The sequence below is a fragment of the Saimiri boliviensis genome, chromosome 13 (assembly GCF_048565385.1).
Source record: "Saimiri boliviensis isolate mSaiBol1 chromosome 13, mSaiBol1.pri, whole genome shotgun sequence".
NCBI lineage: Eukaryota > Metazoa > Chordata > Mammalia > Primates > Cebidae > Saimiri > Saimiri boliviensis.
In genome coordinates, this window is record NC_133461.1 from 47026009 (window position 1) to 47048887 (window position 22879).

Genomic DNA, 22879 nt, shown 5'->3' on the forward strand with positions numbered 1-22879 from the left:
CAGTGAGTGTGGTTAGGATAACCCTGTAGGGTCCTTTCCAACAGGGGCGGGTGAGGCCGGAGGTGGTGAATTTTTTAACAAGGACAGAGTTTCCAGGCTGGAAGGGGTGTATTGGCTGGTTTTTGAGGTTTAATGAGGTGGGACAGGTGTTTTTAATGAGCTGGTGTACCTGGGATGAATAGACTGGAGTACTTGTAAGGACTTAAGGAGTGTATAGTTATAGACTTTAGCATGCACGGTATCCGCGGGTCTGGGGAATAAGGGAGGGGGCCTGCCAAACATGATTTTAAAAGGGGAGAAGCCTTCCTGATAGGGTGCGTATAGGACGCGGAGGAGGAGAAAAGGAAGCAGGCTGACCCAGTTTTTGCCGGTTTTTAAGATAAACTTTGTCAGGGTTGTTTTTAGCGTCTGGTTTATTCGTTGGACCTGTCCTGAACTCTGGGGATGATTAGGTACAGTGTAATTTCCAGGATATACCCAGGGCCTTAGTTAGGCCCTGAGAAATTTGTGCTGTAAAGGCAGGCCTATTGTCGGACCCCAGCATTAGAAGGGGGCCTAACCGAGGAACAAAGCCCTGTAACAGCTTTTTTTGCGACCACTAAAGCAGTCTCCTGGAGTCTAGTGGAGAAAACCACCACCCATCCAGAGAATGTACCTGTAAACACCAGGAGGTATTTATAGCTTTTTACTGGGGTTTTATTTTAGTGAAATCTACTTCCTAGTGCTCTCCAGGGCTAGTTCTTTTGAGTTTTACTCCTACCTGGCTAGACCTGTTCCCTTCCAGATTTACTTGGGCACATACATTACACGGAGTAGTGATTTTCTTGCTAAGTTTATGTAAATGGGGAATGTAGTAATTGGCTTTTTAGCAGTTTAGTTAGTTTGGTCTGTTCTCAGCGAGTGGCCTGGTGTGTTTTTAACTAGGGCCCGTTTTAGAGCCTCGGGAACCACAATCCTTGTGTCTGGCAGAATTTAGTATCCTGTGGAATTTTGTGTGCCCCCTTGTTCTTTAGCAAAGTTTTCTTTATTAGGGGAGTACATAGGGTTGGGGGGCAGGGTTGAGGGGGTTGGGGGCTGGCAGAGTTACAAGAAGAGTCAGAGGTTTTATTGGTCCCAAGGCTACCTGTCTGGCTTGTTGGTCAGCCACCCTATTTCCCCTCCCTTCTGGTGAATCCCCCTTCTGGTGTCCTTTGCAGTGTATTAATGCCACTGCCTTGGGCTTTTATATAGCTTTTAGTAGGGCTAGGATTTTTTCTTTGTTTTTGATGGGTTTTCCCTTTGAGGTAAGTAGTTTTTTTTTTTTTTTTTTTTTTTTTTTTTTTGTAAATAGCCCCATATACCTGAGCCGTAGCAGAGGCATACCGGCTGTTTGTATAAATGTTGACGGTCTTTCCCTTCTCCCAGTCTGAGGCCTTTGTTAGAGCTATGAGTTTTGCCTTTTGGGCTGAGGTTCCATGAGGAAGGGCCTGGGCCCAAATAACCCTATTAAGAGTGACCATGGCTGTGCCGGCATACCTGACTCTGTTGACCATGAAGCTGCTGCCATCACTATACAGTACCTCCTCCGGATTCTGTAGGGGGACATTAATGAGGTCTGGTTGAGTGGTGTGGATGACGTCTATTATTTGCTGGCAATTATGTATGGGCTTCTTTGGCTTGCTATCAGGTAGCAGCGTGGCTGGGTTTAAAACTGTAGCTTTTAAGAACTTTATGCAGGGCTGGTTTAAAAGTAAGGCCTGATATTGAACTATGTGGGCATTTGTCATCCATTTGCCTGGAGCTCCACGGAGGAGTGACTTCACCGTGTGGGGTGTTACTAAGTTTAACTCCTGCCCCAAGGTTAGTTTGTCTGCCTCCTTGACAAACAGGGCTGTTGCTGCTACTGACCTCAGGCAAGCTGGCCACCCAGAGGCTACTGGGTTAAGTCTTTGTGAAAGATAAGCAACTGGCCGGGACCATGGCCCTAATGTCTGGGTGAGAACCCTCTTAGCGACTCCCTGTTTTTTATGTACAAATTTAGCGATTGAGTTAAATTTATTTCTTGGAACCTATTTAACTTTTGTAATTTTTTTCTGATATCTTGGGCTGGCTGGGTAACCAAGGGCAAATTTATAGCTCGCTGATTTTCCAGAGCCTCTGGGTCAATAGAGTGTAGGTGTAATAAGCCTCTTACAGGTGTTCAAGAAAAGCAGCTGGTGACTCCTGAGGACCCTGAGTTACTGTTCCTACTTTGGAGAGGTTAGTGGGCCTTCTGGCCATCCCCCTGACTTTCTTTAACAGGTACTGTTGAAAAGTGTTCAGGGTCTGGAGACCTGCCGAGGTGTTTGGATTCCACTTAGGATGGGTGGAAGGGAAAATTTTATTAATTTTTTATTTATTTTTGTTTTTTACTGTGCTCCCCATCCCATCCCAATGATGGCTTTATGGGCCTCCTGTTTAATTTTATTTCTCTTTTTGGTGGTAAACAGAATGAGAAGTAACAGCTGACAGTCATTTTAAGTGGGGCGGTGAGGTTGCAGAATGGACTCCAGGAGTCCTGTGAGTGTATGACACTTTTTAGAGAACAGAGGGTGCTGAGCCTTTCAATTGTACAAGTTACTTGAGGAAAAAGGGAATGTGGACAAAGAATGGGTGATTCTGGCTACTGTCATTTATTGGGGGTGCATTTGGAGGGGAAGAACCGCAGGTGGGTGTGGGGTCCCACTGCAGGTATGCAGTGGGGACAAAGGCTGGCCACAGATGCTGTCTAGGGTGGGGTGGTGAGGTTCTTGTTTAGAAGGCCTAGGGTAAGGTGTGGGCAACTCTTGGTCCTCCTCGGGGTGGGGAGTATGGCTGGTGCTGTAGGGGCCTTTTTTGGTTTTGCTAACATGACCTGTAGCCCAGCCCTTTTTATGCGTTTAATTAGCCATGGTGGGGGTGTTGGACTAGATTTAGCCAATGATTAATGTATGGGTACTGGTCAGGGTGCCCAGGAGGACCCGTTACAATGTTCTATACTGCTTGGGTGATTTTTGGATTGTAGGTTCCCGTGTTTGGCCAACCCACTCCAAAGGATGGCCACTTTAGTTCACACAAAGTGTGGAGTTTTCCTGGAGTTAATTTTTCCCCGTATTATTTTGAAAACCTCACTTTGAAATTGGCTGTTATGCATTGGAGGGGACTGGGGGGGTGCGGGGTGCGGGGTGCAGGGCCAGGAGCTAGACAACCCAATTTGGTTTTTCTTGGGGGCCTGGAACCAGTTTTTTTTTTTTTTTTTTTTTTTTTTTTTTTTTTTTTTTCTAATTCAGATGGAAAAGTTCTGCTGTAGAGAGAGCCAACCTTAAGCAAGACAAATTATACCAAACATAAATTCCTATAGCCTTTAGCTTCTGAATTTCCCTAAGAGTTTTTTTAAATTTAAGACTGGCTCTACTGAGGATTTGAATCAGCAACCTTGCAGTTGCAGGACCTATAGCTTAACTACTGTGTTAACAGGCCACCTACATTAAAGGTAGGCAGAAAGCTTTTTAAGCCATATTTTGGATGCAAATACTACACCCTGAGGTGGTGTGGCCTGCCTGAAAGCCAGGCAGGGCTAGTCATGGCAGAGGAAAAAAAAAAAAAAAAGCGCTTTTTGCATCAGTTTTAAAACTGAGCTCCCAGCCACTGGGCTGCCTGCAAGTTTCCCACCCCTGCCGCTTTTGGTTACTTTGACACAGGGACCCTAAAAAGCATTAAATTCCTTTCTCCCTATCTCTCTCTCTCCTCACTCTCTCTTTTTTTCTTCTCTATGTCTCTTTTTCTTCCTACATTCTCTCTCTCTCTCTCCTCTCTCCCTCCCCTCTCTCTGTCTGTCTTTTGTTTTACTGTCTTTTTTTCTTTCTACTTTCTGCCTCTCTCTCTCCTCACCCTTCCCTCTCTCTGTCTCTCTCTCTTTTCTCTTTCTCTCTCTCTCTCTTTTTTTTTTTTTTGACAGAAGAGACACTCCTTTTTTACTTTAAATGGGTGAAGAGGGCTGGTAGATTTTATTTAAGGTTTGATTTCATAAGACAGACAAAAAAAAAAACTACAGAGAAAAAACCCCAAGTAATGGTCACTTAGCCAATGGAGAATATCATCCACCTCAAGCGTAGCAGGTTTAAACCACTGTCTATTAGCTCGTAACTGCCTTAGGAAACTAGAGCACTTACAATAAAGACAGAACCACATGAGAGAAGTCGGACACAGGGTGGGTGTCCCCCGAGGGAGATCAGTCTGATGTCTGCCCAGCCACGTCCCCAGAGGGATGTTCCAGAGCATCTTGGTTAAGGTGTACTCGTATAAACCCCGGGCCTGGTCACCACAAGGGTGAATCACCGTTATGCCCTATGACATCTCCGTGGAACCGCGTGTGCAACGAAAAGCTGAATTACCCGAGCCTCCAGTGACGTCTCACGGTTGGCTTGCCTAGTCAGAGATTAATGACCAAGTCCGGTCTCCTGACCTAGGCTCCTGATGGACCAGCACCCCCAATTTCCAGGCCTGACGTACCTCGGGATGTTCCCGGGACCATGAGAAATTTTGGGAGAATGTCGGCGGGGTAGTCACCCATCCACCAGGGGGCCGGAACTCTGGGGCCCTGGGACATCTTAGGGGACCTCCCCTAGAGGTCTCCGACATGAGGGCGGCCGCTTGGGCGAGAATCCAGGTGTTTTGTCTGAGTGATGATGGAAAAATCTCACTGGGCTTCCAAATGTAACTGACTGACTGCAAAATCACCACTGAGACAAAGACTAGGCCAAATTACAGGGTCTTTATTGCCAGTGGCTGTGGAGGACTCACGTCTCTCTAATCCATGGCCCTGAAAGGAGGGTGTCAAGACCTTTTATGCCTGTAAACCTCCTCCTGGGTGGGGGTGATGGGCAGCGGTGGAGGTGAAGGGCTTCAGACATTCCGAGGGCCAGTGGATTCCATAAAACACCTCCTGGACAAAGATGAGGGTGGGGGCTTTGGACATTCCGAGGGCCAGGGGACTTTGGACATTCCGATTGTTACTTAAGTGGTTCACAGAAGTCAGGATAAGCATTAGTTTACACATTGTCTGGGTAGGGTGGAAATTACAGACCTTAGTTACTTATTACAAGTTGCAGGGGCCAAGATGGCGTGAGTTTGGACTCTTGCCTGTTATATTAGGGTTACAGAGAGCGGTTTCAACAGAAAGCCAAGGTATGGTTGAGGTGTGCATTTTTATGGGGCATTTACCATGTCAAAATACAATGACATATCATTCAGCCTTAAAAAAAGGATATCCTGCAATATGCAGCATCATGAATAGACCTAGAGGCTATTATGTTAAAAAATAAATAAGCTAGTCAAGAACGATAAATGCTGCATGATTCTACTGATACATGAGTATTGACGGGCATGTTGGTTCACGCCTGTAATCCCAGCACTTTAGGAGGCCGAGAAGGGTGGATGACTTGAGGTCAGGAGCTGGAGACCAGCATGGCCAACATGGTGAAACCTTGTCTCTATTAAAAATACAAAAACTAGCCAGACGTGGTGGTGGGTGCTTGTAATCTCAGCTACTACGGGAGGTTGAGGTAGGAGAATCACCTGAATCTGGTAGGCGGAGGTTGCAGTGAGCTGAGATTACACCACTGCACTGCAGCCTGGGTGACAGAGCAAGACTCCCTCATTTAAAAAAAAAAAAAAAAAAAAGAAAGAAAGAAAGCAACAGAACTAATTATCATATATGTCAGTATCTACAATAGTAAAACTCACAGAAGGAACAACAGAATGATTGCCTGGGACTGTGGGGAGAGGAAATGGGAAATTGTTAATCAAAATGTATAAAATTTCAGTTATGAAAGATGAATTAGTTGAGGAGATCTGATGGGTGATATTGTACCTATAGACAACAATACTATAATAGACATTTAAGAATCTGTTAAAAGGGTATGTCTAATGTGTTCTTAACAAAATGAAAAAAGAAACTACTCAGATAAAAAAGTAATTGTAAACACAAAGAGTATACAAAATTCCTCAAGGACATGATTATTGTAATAAAAAACAAATTGGAAATGGATGTATGTTTAGCTAATGCAAATTTTGGTTGAAAATATACTCTTTGGGCTTGACTGGGTTTATTGAGTTGATCTATAGCATTCTTCTTATAATATCATAGCAGCTACCATGGAATTAACAAATCCTGGCAAAAGTTTACAATACAAAGCAGTCTTTCTATGTTATTCCAGAAGGTCAACGTGTCACAAGAGGGACTACTGATGATAGGAACAACATTATCTGATGTAGTTCAAATGCGTCCTGTTGCTGAAATAATGCCACTTGATAATTTGCAAACTAAAATGAGAGAACTTTCATAAACAGTGTCATCCTGAAGTATTTATCTCCTGGTACTTTATAGTTAATATTTCCATTAAGCTATTTTCCTCATAATATCACTCCTGCAGTTACAGCACCCAATTTCTTTTTGTTTCATTTGATTTTTAATAGATTTTGTGGTTTCTTAAAGAGCAGTTTTAGGTTCATAGCAAAATTAAGTGAAAGTACAGAGTTTCCATATATACCCTATAACTACACATGCACAGCCTTCCCTGTTACCAACCTCCTCTAACTCTACCACAGTGGTACATTTTTCACAATTAGTGAACCTAGATTGACACATCGTTATCCCTCAAAGTCTGTAGCTTACATTAGAGTTAACTCTTGGTGCTATACTTTCTATGAGTTTGACAACTGATAATTATATTTATGCACCATTGTAGTGGCTTACAGAGTAGTTTCATTGTGTTTAAAATCCTATGTCCTCCAACTATTCAACCCTCTCTGCTCAAACCTTAGCAACCATTGACTTTTTACTGTTTCCATATTTTTATCTTTTCCAACATGGAATATAATTAGAACCATAGAGCATGCAGACTTTTCAGACTGGCTTTTTTTTCACTTAAAAATGTGCATTTAAGTTTTCTTCATGTCTTTTCTTTTGATAGATCATTTCTTTTTAGCACTGAAAAATATTCCATTCTGTGGCTATATGACAGTTTAACCATTCACCTACTGAAGGAAGGACTTCTTAGTTACTTTCAAGTTTTGTCAATTTTGAATAAAGCTGCTACAATTGACCAAGTGTAGGTTTTTGTGTGGATTTACATTTTCAACTTTGTTGGCTAAATTCTGATGAGTAGATTTATTTTTTTTCATGTCGGTGTTCAGTTTTTCTGATACCATTTTATGAAAATATTACATTTTTCTATTGTATTGCTTTTTCTCCTTTGTCGTTTTAAGTAGGCCTCTTTCTGAGATCTCTATTTTGTTCCACTGATCTATTTATTCTTTCATAAAGAACTTTTATGATTAGTGTGACTTTGTGTTAAGTCTTGAAGTTGGGTACGTAGTGTTAGTCTTCATCTATGTTCTTTACCTTCAATTTTGTGCTGGTTATTCTGGCTTTTTTGCCTTTCCACATAACCTTGAGAACCAGTATGTTGATATTCACAAAATGACTTGTGAGGATTTTGATTGATATAACATTGAATTCATGATGTTTAAAAGAACTAGTATCTTGACAGTACTGAGTCTTCCTTAAGGATGAACCATCTTTTCATTATTGTTCCCCATTAGAGCTGTTAGCATATTAATTATTGTTGTTTTAAAATGCTATCTCATAATTCTAATATCCCTGCAATGTCTGAGTCTTGTTTTGATGCCCTGTCTATTCAAATTTATTCTAGTATATTTTGTAACTTTTCTTCATAGTCAGACATGATTTACTGGGTAAAAGTAATAAATAGGCCTAGTATAAATAGGCTTTCAGTAATTTTCTGGTAAGATGTGAAGATAGAGGAAGAATTCTATAGTTCTATGGATCAGGTCTCAAATTTTTAATTTCATGCCTGCTTCTCAGTTTCTCCCTCCCATCTCCTTAGATGGGTGGGCTGAAGTTGGATCTTTCCCTTCTCTCTCAGGGAAGGCTAGAGGGAACTGCAGTTGGGTATTTTCTTTCCCACAGGTCAGCTGATAAAACCCAGGTAGGATATACTGTGGTTAAATGGGTTTCTCCTGGGGGCAGATCTTGCTAAGAATAGAATTCTCTGGTGCATTTCAAGATGGTTCTTCCCCTTCCCCCTGCCATCAGAGCAGGAGGAGATTTTTTTCTGATATTTACAAATCTAGATAGCTCCTGGAGGCAAAACTCACAAAAGTTTGCCCCTCTTCCTAGGCCTCCAATAACTGGATCCCCTATAGTTTTTAATCTCTCAGATCTGTCCACACTGAGCAATTTGTCCAGCAATTTGTCAATTAGAGCTCAGGTTTTCCTACCTAGGCACTGAGATATCTGCTCCACTGAGCTGTGATTCTTTGTATTCACCTGTGATCTCTCTAATTTTTAGGGCAAAGGTTTGTCCTGTGGCCTCGCTTCTCCTGTGGATCCAAGAAGAACTGTCGATTTTTCAGTTTGTTCAGCTTTTTAGTTATTGTTGGGACAGAGTGGTAACGTCCAAGCTCATTACATCCTGGACCAGAAACAGTGCCCTATTTCTTCTGAGCTATTAGAAGCAGATGAGTAACTATATATTCTGATGATAGGTGTTTTGCTATGTGTAATAGGAAAGAGATTCAGAGTCTCAGGCCCTAGAAAATTATTCTGTAGCTGCTTTTTCATCCCGACACTGAGGGAAAAAAGCAATTGATGTTGATGAGAAGAATTATTCACAAAGCACCTCTGTAAATTCAATAGCTATTTTTCGTTTGTAACTTTTCAAAGATTATGATTAGCAGTTAAATGATAATTCCAAGTGGCTATTTTTGTCTCATGCTATTTCTTTTTGTTTAATTATTTAATAGGTGGAGATTATTTCTTGTTTGGCATTTAATTCCAACCTGTCCTGTGTTCATGTTGCACTTTCATCTTGATTCATACTTGCTTGCTTTTGCTTTTTTATTATATATAATACAGGGTAAACCCATGAACTAGCACACGTAACAGAAATGAAACACTGCCTGTCACTTACATCTATGAATGCCCTCCTCTCCTATCCCTTTTTCTTTTCTCCTCTCTTTTTATATAACTATAATTTGGAATATAGTGTGTTAACCATTCCCTTGCATGTACATATACACACATACACATATACATATATCACACATACATGTGGTTTTATTAATATATATATATGTAATCCTACCTAATACAGTATTTAGATATGAATAATCTGGAATTACATATAAAGGATATCAGAACAGTATACCATAATATATTCTAAGTACAAATTTCTATTTACAGTTACCTCTCAATTCCTTAACAATAACATTTCATGTCTTCTGGCTCCTATACTGGCTGCTGAGCATTCTGTGGTTCCTCCAACAGTCATTCTATTGTGGATAATCAATTTTCTTTCTTTTTTTTTCTACTTAGGATCCTTGTCTTTGATGTTTTTATTTCAGTTTTGTTACACTTTGTCTTATCTTTTCACAATGTTTCCCGATTGTTAATGCATTTGGTTTGCAGATCTATATGTGTACACTTGGAATATGTGCTGCCATTACTATTTTAAATATTGCCTCTTCAACATTCTGCCTAGTCACTTTACCAAGAATCCAACCAGCTATAAGTCAGGAATTTTTATTCTAGCCTCCATGTCTCCTAATATCTCTTTAATATTTTCCATCTTGTAATCTTTCCTTATTTTTCTTTTCCTTTTCCTTTCTTTTTTCTTTTTTCTTTTTTATTGCATTTTAGGTTTTGGGGTACATGTGAAGAACATGCAAGATTGTTGCATAGGTACACACATGGCAGTGTGATTTTCTGCCTTCCTCCCCTTCACCTATATCGGGCATTTCTCCCTATGCTATCTCTCCCCAACTCCCCACCCCACCACTGTCCCTCCCCTATTTCCCCACAACAGACCCCAGTGTGTGATGCTCCCCTCCCTGTGTCCATGTGTTCTCATTGTTCAACACCCACCTATGAGTGAGTACATGTGGTGTTTGATTTTCTGCTCTTGTGTCAGTTTGCTGAGAATGATGGTTTCCAGGTTCATCCATGTCCCTGCAAAGGACATAAACTCATCGTAAAGAGCATTGTAAAGAGTGCTGCAATGAACATTCGTGTGCATGTGTCCTTATAGTAGAACGATTTATAATCCTTTGGATATATACCCAGTAATGGGATTGCTGTGTCAAATGGAATTTCTATTTCTAGGTCCTTAAGGAATCGCCACACTGTCTTCCACAATGGTTGAATTAATTTACAGTCCCACCAACAGTGTAAAGTGTTTCTATTTCTCCATATCCTCTCCAGCCTTTGTTGTCTCCAGATTTTTTAATGATCGCCATTCTAACTGGTGTGAGATGGTATATCAATGTAGTTTTGATTTGCATTTCTCTAATGACCAGTGATGATGAGTATTTTTTCCTATGTTTGTTGGCCTCATGTATGTCTTTTTTTGCAAAGTGTCTGTTCACATACTTCGCCCACTTTTGAATGGGCTTGTTTGTTTTTTTTTCTTGTAAATCTATTTTAGTTCTTTGTAAATTCTGGATATCAGCCCTTTGTCAGATGGGTAGACTGCAAAAATGTTTTCCCATTCTGTTGGTTGCCGATTCACTCTAATGACTGTTTCTTTTGCCATGCAGAACCTGTGGAGTTTGATTAGGTCCCATTTGTCTATTTTGGCTTTTGTTGCCAATGCCTTTGATGTTTTGGTCATGGAGTCCTTGCCTATGCCTATGTCCTGAATAGTTTTGCCTAGATTTTCTTCTAGGGTTTTTATGGTGTTAGTTCTTATGTTTAAGTCTTTAATCCATCTGGAGTTAATTTTAGTGTAAGGTATGAGCAAGGGGTCCAGTTTCTGCTTTTTGTATATGGCTAGCCAGTTTTCCCAACACCATTTATTAAACAGGGAATTCTTTCCCCAATGCTTGTTTTTGTCAGGTCTGTCAAAGATCAGATGGTTGTAGACATGTTGTTTTGCCTCCGAGACCTCTGTTCTGTTTCATTGGTCTATATTTCTGTTTTGGTACCAGTACCGTGCTGTTCTGATTACTCTAGCCTTGTAGTATAGTTTGAAGTCCAGTAGTGTGATGCCTCCTGCTTTGTTCTTTTTGCTTAGAATTGACTAGGCTATGTGGGCTCTCTTTTGGTTCCATATGAAGTTTCAGAGAAGTTTCTCAAAATCATTGCCTCACCTTTCTGCATCTCCTATGGTTATGTGACTCAGTGCTTCTAGAATCAGACCAGACCTCCAGCTTGTCTGCTGTGACCCTTTTAGCTTTGTATTTAGCTGTTTACCTCCCAGCTTCTCAGCCTTATCTCTAGGTCCAGTGGCCCAATACTCGAATAATAATGAAGTTCTAATTCCTGGTTTCCTGACCTTGCTCAAGTTTTGTTTGTTTGTTTGTTTGTCAGGGAGAAAGTGAGCTTGGAGGTTCCTCATGCCATTAGTTGGGACAGAAAAAGTATAAAGCGTCAATCTTATATTGGGGAGACATGATCACTCTGGTGAAGTGTTCGGAAGTTTTCCAACTTTGTTTTTAAATATGTGCACTAGAGATATTGTATATAGATTATATAGATATATAAACAGATAGACATTGATTTTTTCCCCTGGCATCTTGCTTTCATGTTCTTTAAAGAATGCATACTCTACACAAGGAATTTTTTTTTTTAACCTAGCTCACAATGGTATCGTAGAGTTTAAAGACTTTCATATGGTTTCCCTAACACTCGAAACCAATTTTCATTGTTGAAATTTTATACCTCTGCTTTTGCCTATGTTTTCTGAAAACAATTATTCATATAATTGTAGCTAATGATCACATTCTCCTGAGTTAAAATATTACATCAATTTCTTCCATTTTTAATAATGTTATTTTATGTTATTGTAAGCTTTAATGAGGAGTTTGTGGAGTTTTTTAAAACATGGTTAACTACTTACATAGCTCTTAAAAGGAACCATGCAGTGGAAAAATCAATTCTGTGTAAAAAAAATTAATTGGAAACAACACATGGTATATAGTAAAAATGCAATTACTTTAAAATATGGAATCTGTGATCGAGGTGACTACAATGCTGTAAAGAATATTTTGGTTTTCTCTTGGTTTCTAACCACATTATTTTCAGAGAAAAGGAAGTAAAGTCATTACCTGAGTTAAAGAATTTACAGATAACATAGCATTATAAAAAAGCTAATGATCTGTATATGCCTAGATATAAAAATATGAGATATAAATTAAATATATGTTTTCTCAAATGCAGAGCCTAGATAAAAATGCAAATGTGGTATGTAAAACTATAAATAGTATTTAATTAAATAATGACTCAGTGTCTGGAGAAAGAGTCCTATGAAATAACTTTTTTTTCCTTTCTTGATGAAAATGCATATGAAATCATTAATAGTTTATAAATGAGTCTGGCTAAGAGAGAGCTAGTATATATACTGCTTTAAATTAAATAAAACCAATAAATTTTCAATTTTATTTATTGAGGCAAACTTTAAAATCACTTAATATTTATGAACTATAAGTTTATATATTTATCTTATTGTTCTTCTCTCATTAAACCTTTGTTTATGCTACTTTAAATTTTGGCATAAAATAAAACTCACTGGCACATCATTTTCTTTCAGTTTTCACTAATTTCTTTACTGCTTTTCCTTCCACCTTCTCTTCTTCTCTCCCTTTTTGCAGAAACACATACAGACACACATTTCTATCAGAAGATACAACATAAAAGGCACAATAAAACCCATATCAATTCCTTATCTTTTGAATCAGCATCAGAATTTGGTAAATATATTCTTGCTACTAAGAGTTACTGATGATATTCACTTTAAGGGCTCTGTATAGTACCTTTCACTTTAGTATTTATAGAATTTGTATGCAATTAGTCCTTTTATGCAAAGACTTTATAATATTAAAGAGATGTGGAATGAAGAAAAGCAAACGTATTATGCAATCAACTCTTGATGATCAGTATATTTTTTAATTGTGTGACTTTTCCTCCAGCAGAGAGCTTTGTTTATATCCAGACTATCTCCTTTCTCTACTCAGAATTCTCCTTAGTATCTCCTCCTCCTCTGACAAAGAAATGCAAATAAAGCTTAAGTCTAGCAAGAAAAAAAATATAATTAGGAAAGCAAATCCTCTGAAAAATGTCCATTTGAAAACCAAATATAAACTGCCCTTAACACACTTTCAGATTATCAGTGTACTGTTTCCCTTCATTACAACTAATAATTGAATTGCCTGTAAATAAATTATTTGAGTAGGGCCATATATATATATATATATATATATACACACACACACATATAATATTAATTACAGAAATGAATAAATAATGTCAAATATTCTTTTTTTTATTGCATTTTAGGTTTTGGGGTACATGTGAAGAACATGCAAGATTGTTGCATAGGTACACACATGGCAGTGTGGTTTGCTGCCTTCCGTCCCCTCACCTGTATCTGTCATTTCTCCCCATGCTCTCTCTTCCCACCTCCCCACCCCCCCGCCCCTCCCCCATTACCCTCCAATGGACCCCAGTGTGTAGTGCTCCCCTCCCTGTGTCCATGTGTTCTCATTGTTCAACACCAACCTATGAGTGACAATATGCGGTGTTTGATTTTCTGCTCTTGTGTCAGTTTGCTGAGAATGATGGTTTCCAGGTTCATCCATGTCCCTACAAAGGACATGAACTCATCGTTTTTGATGGCTGAGTAATATTCCATGGTGTATATGTACCACATTTACCCTATCCAGTCTATCATCGTTGGGCATTTGGGTTGGTTCCAGGTCTTTGCTATTGTAAACAGTGCTGCAATGAACATTCGTGTGCACGTGTCCTTATAGTAGAATGATTTATAATCCTTTGGATATATACCCAGTAATGGGATTGCTGGGTCAAATGGGATTTCTATTTTTAGGTCCTTGAGGAATCGCCACACTGTCTTCCACAATGGTTGAATTAATTTACATTCCCGCCAACAGTGTAAAAGTGTTCCTATTTCTCCACATCCTCTGCAGTATCTGTTGTTTCCAGATTTTTTAATGATCACCATTCTAACTGGTATAAGATGGTATCTCAATGTGGTTTTGATTTGCATTTCTCTAATGACCAGTGATGATGAGCATTTTTTCATATGTTTGTTGGCCTCCAGTATGTCTTTTTTTGTAAAGTATCTGTTCATATCCTTTGCCCATTTTTGAATGGGCTTGTTTGTTTTTTTCTTGTAAATCTGTTTTAGTTCTTTGTAAATTCTGGATATCAGCCCCTTGTCAGATGGGTAGACTGCAAAAATTTTTTCCCATTCTGTTGGTTGCTGATTCACTCTACTGACTGTTTCCTTTGCCGTGCAGAAGCTGTGGAGTTTGATTAGGTCCCATTTGTCTATTTTGGCTTTTGCTGCCATTGCTTTTGGCGTTTTGGTCATGAAGTCCTTGCCTACACCTATGTCCTGAATGGTTTTGCCTAGATTTTCTTCTAGGGTTTTTATGGTGTTAGGTCTGATGTTTAAGTCTTTAATTCATCTGGAGTTAATTTTGGTGTAAGGTGTCAGGAAGGGGTCCTGTTTCTGCTTTCTGCACATGGCTAGCCAGTTTTCTCAACACCATTTGTTAAACAGGGAATCCTTTCCCCATTGCTTGTTTTTGTCAGGTTTGTCGAAGATCAGATGGTTGTGGGTATGTTGTATTTCCTCTGAGGCCTCTGTTCTGTTTCATTGGTCTATATCTTTGTTTTGGTACCAGTACCATGCTGTTTTGATTACTGTAGCCTTGTAGTATAGTTTGAAGTCCGGTAGTGTGATGCCTCCTGCTTTATTCTTTTTGCTTAGAATTGACTTGGCTCTGTGGGCTCTCTTTTGGTTCCATATGAAGTTTAAGGTGTTTTTTTCCAGTTCTGTGAAGAAGGTCATTGGTAGCTTGATGGGAATAGCGTTGAATCTGTAAATTACTTTGGGCAGTATGGCCATTTTCACGATGTTGATTCTTCCTAACCATGAACATGGAATGTTTCTCCATCTGTTTGTGTCCTCTCTTATTTCGTTGAGCAATGGCTTGTAGTTCTCTTTGAAGAGGTCCTTTACGTTCCTTGTTAGTTGTATTCCTATGTATTTTATTCTCTTTGTAGCAATTGTGAATGGCAGTTCATTCTTGATTTGGCTCTCTTTAAGTCTGTTACTGGTGTATAGGAATGCTTGTGATTTTTGCAATGTCAAATATTCTTTGAAATTCAGATTGTATAGTGCTGTGAGATGTGAGGGTAATAAGTAAAAAGGCGTATTAGGGGAGAATTTTCAGGAGGAAATAAAAGTTATTTCTTGATTTAATCTTCTTTACCTCTTTTTTGAGTTACAAAGAGTTGCCATGCTTAAGAAAATGGAATGTTGTTATGAAGTGCCACAAAGTTTTAGCAAAGAATTTTCTTGTGAGGAAGAGTAATGTTGATAGAGCAGATCCAAAATGAGACAAAGCAAAGTATAACAATAGCAACAACTCATATTTGTATAGTAATTTGAAGCTTGTGAAGGCCTTTAACATCTGTTATTTCATCCAACATAGAACCTTTGTTACTAATAAGGTAGACATTATTATCCTAATTTTAAATAGAGGGTAACTTAGAAAAAAATTACCTGTTGCAAACAGAATACCCCATTTGAAATATACAGAATTTGGTCACATTGTACATTACAGCAATGGAGCAAATGATGGACCACTTAGGGATTTTCGTGGAGTAACTACCTCTGAAAAATGTGTGTGAAATCTTTAAAATTAGTAAAATGTCAGGGTGCTGTCTCACAGTGAGCCCGTACGTTAAAGAAGTTTAACTGTGGTAAGGAAGAGAACCATATCAAGCAGTTATTTTACAACTTAGCCTATCAAAATAGCATCAGTGGCCTTAAGTAATGTACAAAATTGTTTTCAAAGATGGCTGTAGTGATTTCTGCCCGGCCTCACCAATTTGCAAGGTAAAGTCATCATTTCCATCCCTGGAATTCAGGCTAGCCCTATGATTTCTGCACCAAGTTTTTTATCAGACTTCTAATATAGGCCATGCTGATGGAACAAGATTTATAAATATTATTTTGTTATTTTTTCAAGGCATTGGGAGCAAAAATTTATTCCTTGATAAATTTATTTCTGTCCATCTCAACTATTGTAAAATATTTAACCTTAATATCCATACAACAAATACTTAATTATGTAAGTAAGTTGATGACACTTGTGAGTAAAACATCTACTTTCTTACTCAATGTTTATTTCTCCATACCTTTTTACAGAGCTCTGATTTTGCTGAATATATAAAAGTGACCACCTTGAAAAAGATACATTTCCAAGCATTCCTTATAAACATATGATATAGTTCTACCCACTGAGATCCAAAAGAAAGTATAGAATGTGCCCAATTTGTTACAAGGAAGCCAACTCAACCAGAATAATCTTTAGCCTTTTGTCCTTTCCATCTTTCTGCCTGGAATATAGTTTGGATACTGGAGCTTCAATTGTTACCTGCAACCATACAGTAAGACAAACATGCTAAGGATAGCTGAGCAGAAGAATAGGAGGAAACTGGGCCCCTGATGGTATTCTGGAACTGTTAGACCTGTCCTAAGCTGATAACCATAGAAATTTCATTACTTGAAGAAAAAAATACTCATCTCATTTAAGACTTGGTTACTTACTTAGGCTTTCTGTAACACATGGCCTACCTCAATATATAATTCTCACGTAGTTCACACTATTCCATTTTCAGATGAATAAACTTAGATAGCTAGGGGCTAAATGATGTCAAAGATCACATATTAAGTAGGTTTCAAAATGGAAGAAGAAACTCTGATTTTCTGAGATTTTTTTTTTCCCCAAAGCTGCTTTACTGTAACACAGCTAGAGTACCTATGGAGTAGTGACATTCTTCTTTTATTTATTTATTTATTTATTTATTTATTTAATTGCATTTTAGGTTTGGGGGTACATGTGAAGAACATGCAAGATTGTTGCATATGTACACACATGGCAGTGTATCATTCTTAAAGGTAGGATGTTGCCTTATTTTATTGTACTTCTTTGATTGTATCTTTGTGTCTTTTGGATAGAAGTATGCTTGCCAGAGACTGTTTCTTATACTGGAGATAGGAAGAAAAACTAGCCTCCTGTTTGCATGGAGCTTTGAATCATATTCCAATGAATTAGTATATGAATAATCAATATATTGTTTTCTTGTTCCTTCTGAATGACTGATTTATCAAAGATGGCAATTATTTATTTCATTGTTCACATATAGAATAGTACATCGATATGTCTTCTTCCTGACCTCCCTCATTTATCAATGAGTACTTTGAGACCCAATGAATTGAAATATTATATTCAAGAATATACAATTCTTGAAGAAACTTTAACATTGGATGACAAGTTAACATTACCAAGATCATAGAACAAAGTCAGTTCATTAGGACTCATGTAGTGAATTGCAGAATACATCTACTGGTTAGCTGGAGCTGGAAGCTGAAGGAAGGCAAGGTTCCTACTCTTTTGCTGGGCACATGGTGGCGAAGCAAATTTCATTCGCTGTAAGCAGGCTAGTAAGAAACCAAGTCCAACAGAGTGGTAGGTTCAAAATGTCAAAAATCTAAAAGGGCTTCACCAAATCATTTAAAAACAAAATCCTCTCTTTTACATCAGATAAATTGATTACATTAATTCTTAATTAGTGGAAACTTGTCCACATAAAGAGAAAATTCTCAGTTTTTCTGCTTGTGTAATAACTTGACTGAAATTTCTACTCACATAAAGAAGAGTCACTTTGCAGAGACAAATGACATTAAAGCTAAAAGTTAAGAAAATTCTGCATTTTAACTCGACATTTTTGTGTATGTCTTTTACATGATTACAAAATCAATGTAAGTGAATAGTTTGAAGTTTAAGAAGTTTGTACTTAGATATCATTGCTCTTTATTAAAAAATGAGATTTTACAGATTTGTGAGAACTTGAGTTTTTGTATCTGTAAGGTATCTTCTGTCTATTTTCATGTGAATTTCCATAATGCACAATGAAAAATGTTATTACACTCATTTCATATAAACATCATGAGAAATGACTATCTTACTAGGAAGTCTGATGTTGGGTGTAAAAGTTAAGCCTTATACTTTTGAATACTGCATGCAGTATTGCTTTGCATTTTGAAAGTCAAATTATTCTGTACAAATAGTAAAATTTACCCTTATAAAGAAAATGTTTATATTTATAGGCTTGTGTTTTTTCAGCTCTTAGGAATTATTGATCTTACAATATATTTTAGTATTTTACATCTAATACATTCTGTGACACAGATGTTTACTGAGGTCACCTGCTCCTTGATATGTGTGTGTGTGTGTGTGTGTGTGTGTGTGTGTGTGTGTGTGGTGTGTGTGTGTGTGTGTGTGTAATTCTTTTACTAAATCATTTGTCTACAAATTATTTTCTTGCAGTGGCATACTCAGGGTTAGAAGGTGAATATGGTCCACCCCTAGTGCAGGCATTGCCATTAGGTAATTTAAAAACAATAATAAAACTAACTCAACATTGATATTTTTAATAATCACCATTTATTAGCAATTCTAAATAATGCTAATGATAAAATTATCCTTCCTGAAAAATATTATTTGTAGATATAAACAGTAAATAATTACTACAGTTACTGTTGAATTTTAATTGGTTATATGTGTGCATGTGTATTTCAAATCACATTTTATTACTTATCCTCTTAGTAATCTGCTACCTCCTCATTTACTTAGCTTCCTCTGCTCCCTGATAACAAAATCCATTTTTTCATTATATTCTTTTCTACAAAAAAACAAATTAAATACAAGTTTCATGCAACACATTTCTGTCTGTGGTCTTTGCTACAGAATTGGTTTCTAATAATGGTGGTGGTAAGTGATAGTTACATGGCTGAACCACTCAACACCTTTTCTGTCATGATCCTGAGATTCTGTCTGCGATCTCACATTCATAAGACTTTATAAAAATTTAAAGCTTCTTAAAAACTCAATTCAATTTGCTCTAACATACAAAGAAGTTTAGTTCTTGCCCCTTCTGATTCTACCTGTCATTTAAAAATGACTCACTCTTGTACTCTGCTTAACTATAGATAGATTATCCACTTCAGTGTCTACCATTTAGTAACACAGAACAAATCAAAGAAGTTTTAGCATTTGTGAAATAGAGATTTATTTCCAACTCATATGAGCTGAACCATTTCTTCAAGAAGGTGCAAATGGCTACTGCCAATTTTGGTTATAAATAATATTTCAAATTCACTATAGAGCAATTTTAAAAAGATTTCATATTCATAAGAGTAGGTTTCAGGACACTCTGGCTTTGGGAATAAAGTTGGCCTTGAGAGAAATCATTTATGTTTCTAAATTTTTAGCAATATCACCTTTAAAGTGGAAGCTCCTTTCAGAATTTCCTTCAAGTATAAATGTTGATGTTGAGAAACCTTGCAAGGAGCATTCTACAGTTACCATTGTCAAGTGTACAGATCATATTTTAATAGCTTTATAGTCTATCAGTACAATATTGATAACAATAACAAAAACTGACATTAAGCATTTCCACATTTAGTGCTAAATGCTATGTACATATCCTTTCAATTAATCTTGACCTTTCAAAATTTTCTCTGTAATTGGTACTACTATCCTTTGATTTTCTCAAGCCCCCAAACGTGTGATTCTTCGATGTGCATCACTGCTATACATACCTTCAGCACATCCTGTCAACTCTCAGCTAGCCTCCCCTCTCCTTGGGTCTGCAGCAGTAGCCTTGTATGAGGTTTTCTGCTTCTACCTTACTTCCCTACAATCCATTTTCTATATAGCGGACAGAGTGAACTTTTAAAAATGCCTGTTAGATCATGTCACTGACCTTCTTTAACCTTCCAATGACTTCAGAGTTGCACTAAAACTCATTATTTTACCTGCATTGACCTGAATTACCCCACTACTGCTTGCTTGTCTGATCATCTCTGTCATTTCTCTGTGCCACCACTGTAGCCAGCAAACAGGCCTTGTTCTATTTTTTATAAATTCCATGTTCCTTTGCACCCCAGGGTTTTGTCATTTACTATTTCTTCTTGCCAAGAAAGCTGTGGCCCAAGTGCTTGACACTGTTGGCTCTTGTGAAACATTACCTCCCCAGCGCCACCTGCTCGTGAATACTTCCTGGAATATTATCACAAGCACACATTTGTTTCTTTTACTATATTGCGTCTCTGTAGTGTCAAAATGACCTCTCAGATAATGTCAGGTATCCTTAGGTATATATCCTGGGGCAATATGTTATTTGTGTACCATGCCATGTTGTGTTATTGTGTGTAGATGCTAGACTGAAATAAACTAGCACATAAATTATTATAGTACAGGATTTCTCCCAGCACCTGCTTCACTGTGTAATGGAGAAGCTCTCTCACATGCATATTTTATACACAAAATTGTTGGCAGAAAGCTAGGAATTCAGGATAACTCTCCTGAAGAAACTCACATACTGTGTATATTTGAATATGTATATTTATACATACATAAAGAGACCAAAAATCCTAAGTGTATAGCTTGTTCAGTTTTTTATTGAGCAAACATATTCATGAAACCAGCACCCATATACAAAATAGTGCATTGCTTGTATCTGAGAAGTCCCTCTCATTTCTACTTTCAAGCACTATACTCCCAAATCACACAAGGTTAACCATTATCCTGATTTTAAATTAGTTTTTACAATATCAGATTGATAATTAGATTATTTTTTCTACAATATATTTTTTCTGGTTTTGAATGCTATAAATGAAATTATATCGTATTATACTGTATGTACAGAATCAAACAAGGGGACTTTAAAAGTTTGTAGAAATATGGAATTAAAAAAAATACAACTTTATATCTCCAGATAAGTTTCATAAAGTTCAAGAGACTTTTGGAAGTAATGGTATCAGCCATTTAGTCCATCACTAAAAAACTGAAGATTGGCCAGACGTGGTGGCTCACACCAGTAATCCCAGCACTTTGGAAGCCTGAGGCAGGTGGATCACGAGGTCAGGAGTTAGAGACCAGCCTGGCCAACACAGTGAAACCCTGTCTGTACTAAAAATACAAAAATTAGCCAGATGTGGTGGCACATGCCTGTAATCCTAGCTACTCAGGAGGCTGAGGCAAGTGAATTGTTTGAACCTGGGAGGCAGAGGTTGCGGTGAGCTAAGATTGTGCCACTGCACTCTAGCTTAGGCTGGGTGCCGTACTCCATCTCAGAAAAACAAACAAATGAAAAACTGAAGATCTTGAGAATTTAATCATGTGAATGAAGTCTTTTTAACAGACTTACCTAAAGAAAAATTAGTGTTCTTAAAAGATTTTTTCAGATTAGAAAACAAAAAAGTCAGAAGGAGCCAAATCAGGATGATAAGGTAGATGCCTAATGATTTCCCATTGAAACTCACAAAATTGCCCTTGTTGCTGAGAGAAATGATCAGGAGCATTGTGGTGGTGGGGAACAACTCCTCTAGCCAAGCTTTTCTGGACATGTTCCTGCTGCAGCTTTGGCTAACTTTCTCAAAGCACTCTCATAATAAGCATGTGTTATCATTCTTTGGTATTCCAGGCAGTTAGCAGTAAAATGTCTGAGCATCCCAAAACACTGCTACCATGACCTTTGCTCCTGTGGATCTGCTTTTGCTTTGACTGGGCCACTCCCACTTTTTGGTAGCCATTGCTTAGATTGTGCTTTGTCTTCAAAACCATGCAGGTAAAGCCACATTTCATCTTCTGTTATTAGTTGTTGAGTAAAACTTCAGGATCTTTAAAATTTCCATTGAAAGCTTTGCTTTTGTCTGCAGCTGATTTGAACACAATGATTTTGGCAACCATTGAATAAAAGGTTTGCTCATACTTAATTTTTTGGTGAAAAATGTGCAAGCTGAGCCAAATGGGATGTCTGTGGCATTGGTTATTGTTTACATTGTTAATCACCAGTCCTGTTCAATCTGGGCACAAGCAAGATGATTTTTTTCTCACCAATTGATGTGAATGGTCTGCCACTGTAGGATTTATCATCCATATCATCTTGCTTCATAATAAAAGAAGTTATCTACTTTATAAACTGCTAATTTATTTGCAGGCATTGTTCTTATAAACTGTAAGGCATAAAGGATTTCACCATTCTTACACCCAAGAATTTGATGTTTTTGTTTCAACTTTAATAGAATTGATGATTCTCTTTTCAAACTGATGTCTAATATTCTTCTTAGTGCCTTGAACCAGATCTAGTTTACACATGTAAAAAGTTAGTACAAGTTTATTTTGTTGCAAATGTTTTGGAATTTATATATAATTTTTTCAAGATACATATTTTCCATAAACTTGTTGAAGACCCTTTATGCCTTTTTTCCTCAATAGTGTTTTTATTGATTGATTGATTGATTGATTGATTGATGTGTGTGTTTTCACAGTTTTGGGAGATTGCTCTATAGTATTTCACTAATTGAGCATAACAAATATATTTCTTTTTGATCATTTCCAAGCTTTTTGTTTGTTTGTTTGTTTTGCTATCACCAATAGTTCTATGAGGAACATTCTTGTAAATGCTATTTGGTGAACATGTGTGTGCATTTTGTTGTTTGTATGACCAGGAGTAGAATTGGTTGGTCATAGAGTGTTCTTTTGTTCACCTTAAGTAGGTACTACCAATTTTCAGAGTGTCTGCACCAAATTTTACTCAAAACAAAAATGTAGTGCTCTTGTATTATGAAAGTATAATGTAGGCAGAGAAAAACAATATAACATAGGCAGAGAAAAAAATCATTAACTAAAGCCATCTTCTTCAAGCTGTGTTCATTTTGCTAAATCAAAAATTTTAAAACTTTTTTTGCATAAATTA

At 37.6% G+C, this 22879-nt stretch overlaps 1 long non-coding RNA gene across 1 annotated transcript in view; it reads left to right on the forward strand.

Moving 5' to 3' along the window:
- Positions 1–592: 592 nt before the first annotated feature.
- LOC141580935 (uncharacterized) overlaps positions 593–22879 on the forward strand; it is a 163728-nt gene continuing 141441 nt past the window's right edge. The window contains exons 1-2 of the long non-coding RNA XR_012513359.1: positions 593–671; positions 16940–17012. This is a non-coding gene — a long non-coding RNA (uncharacterized LOC141580935). The remainder of the gene's footprint in view (positions 672–16939; positions 17013–22879) is intronic.